Here is a 2,671-nt window from a genome sequence, read left to right on the forward strand (position 1 = left end):
GTCAGGGGGCCCGTGGGAAACCCATGCCCCTTTCTGGCGTCATGAGGCACTCAAACCCTTGGAAAACACATGCCCATACAAAAAAAAACTTTAAAAAAAAAAAAAAAAAGATTCTAACACTGGAGCTGTAGCTCAGTTGGTAGAGTGCTTACCTAGCATGCATGAAGCCCTGGGTCCAGTCCTCATCACTCCATAAACTGGGTGTGGGGTATGGTGACACATGTTTGTAATCCCAGCACTCAGGAAGTAGAGGCAAGAGGGCCAGAAGTCCAAGGTCATACTTGGCGGCACAGCAAGTTTGAGGTCAACCGAGGCTATATGAGACCATCTCTCAACAAAATAAAAAAGGAATATATGCATATGCCGAGGCTGTGTAGGAAAGTGCATGCTTAGGATAAGTGAAGCCTGAGGTATGAACCACAGAGAAGCAAACGAAAGAAGAATTACACCTGCAAGGACAGCGTAGCTCAACTTCACGCATTCTTTGTTTCTCTAAATATGTGGATGTTAATTTGAAAAAAATTATATTAAACAATTTCAGCAGGTGTGTGATGATACTGCTTCAGACTAGTATAAAGCATTTTGATGTAATAATTATTGAAATAAATGTATAGAAATATATAAAGACTCTCTAGGACTGGGCATGTAGCTCAGTGGTATAATGCTGTCTAACATGCACAAGGCCCAAGGTTTATTATATATTTTTTTGTGTATATGTGTGTGGGTACCTGTGTGACATGGCATGCATATGGAGATCAGAGGACAGCTTATGGAGTCCTTTCTCTCCTTCTACCCTGTGGATCCTGGGGATGGAACTCAGGTCATCAGGCTTTGTGGCAAACGCCTTTATTCACTGAGCCATCTTCCTGATTGGAATCACTTATTCATTTATGTCTTTGTTTATTTGAAAAATGGTCTCATTGTAGCCCAGGATGGCCTTGTTCTTACTGAGGATAACCTTAAATTTTTGATTCTTCTGCCTCTATCTCCTAAGTATTAGGATTCCCTTTAGTATAGTTCCAGGGATCGAACCCAGGGCTTTCTGCATGCTAGGTAAGCACTCTAACAACTGAACTACATTCCTACTTCTGGAATCATTTTACAAACAGACAAATAATAAAATCACTAAGTGAACCTTGCCTTGTATAAAGCACCCAAACTTTTTTTTTAAATTTATTGAGAATTTCATACAGGCATATAAGGTCTTTTGATCAAATCCATGCCCATTCCCTCCAACTCCTCCCATATCCCCCCGTCACTTTTTTCTGGTAACTTCATGTGCTCTTTCTTCTCTTTTTTAATGGGGCTTTTTTGCTCTGACATTCCCCCCTCTAAAGAGATAACCCTAAAATCTTTTAGGGATAAGAGCTCCCAAATACTTTCAACATTTTGGGCCTTTGGAACAGAGTATGTTGCTAAGAGACCCAAGGACATTGTGACTTTTAGCCAAGGAATTGACTACTTTTCTTTGGGGTCTTTTTACCTTAATTGCCTAGCCAATTCCTACCTTCATCTAACACTTTGTTTTTTGAGTTCTTTATATATTCTGAAGGTGAAACCTCTGTCAGATGTGTCACTGGTGGAGATATTTCCCCACTCTGTGGGTTTTCTCTTCACTTTCTTGATTTTTTTTTTTTTCTGTACTTTGCTTTTTAGTTTAATGAGGTCCCACTTGCTGATTCTTGACATTAATTTCCTATCCAGTTGTTTTCTGATTTAGAAAGTCCTTTCTTACACCTATACCTTGTAGGTTACTGCCAAAGTTTTATTCTAACAGTTTCAGGGTTTCCACTTTCACATTGACGTCCTTGATCCATTTGGAGTTGACGTTTGTGCAAGGTGAAAGATAAGGATCTAGTTTCATTCTTCTATGGATTCAGGATTTGCTTTTAGGCATTCTGAGAGCTGTTGGAGTGGTTAGAATCAGTGTCAGTTCCCTCTCACAGGCTTCTAGATAGGGGGAGAAACAAATTTATCTATCATTTTAGAACAATAGCTTGTTGTCTCCCTTAGCTACAGGTGGGCACTACAGTATTGGAGACCAAGGTGTGAAGTCTTATGTATGAGCAGCACTTTCTGGTTAGGAACAAAATCAAGAATGAGAAATATTGTCTAAGTAAAGGAAAGTATAACCAAACAGCCTAACGTCTGAGAAGTGTAATTCTTTGAACTCTTAAAGAAATATACTGATGACTTTGCTGTTTGGTTATACTTTCCTTTTGGGTGTTTAAGACCATACAGTTGGCCCAAATAAATCAATTTATTTTTACACTTAAGGTCATTTGAGGATCTGTTCCTCAGGGGCCACATGGGCTTGGGAAGAGTTCCTGGTTCCTTTCTTTTACCAGTTCCGCCTATGTGAAGGTCAGTCAAAGGTCCTGCTCGACCACGTCTGGCTTCACTTGGAAGCATGGATGAGATGTTTCCTCTGAGATGACCCTCCTCTTTGTAGACTGGACACTGGTTCAAGTCCATCTCGTGGGGTCTCCATGGCCTCCCTGAACAACAGGACAGGTGACTCACCACAGTTACAGGACATTTTGAGAGATGTTCCATAGTTCCCTGAACTTAGTCAACCTTGGAGAGTAAGTCGAAAAACTGTCCTTTAAGTCCCTCTGACCAGATTACTATAGGCCTCAATGTATGGCTGTTAAACATCCCCTAAAGTTAG

This window comes from Nannospalax galili, unplaced genomic scaffold, assembly GCF_000622305.1.
Source record: "Nannospalax galili isolate Female #2095 unplaced genomic scaffold, S.galili_v1.0 scaffold117, whole genome shotgun sequence".
Classification (NCBI taxonomy): Eukaryota; Metazoa; Chordata; class Mammalia; order Rodentia; family Spalacidae; genus Nannospalax; species Nannospalax galili.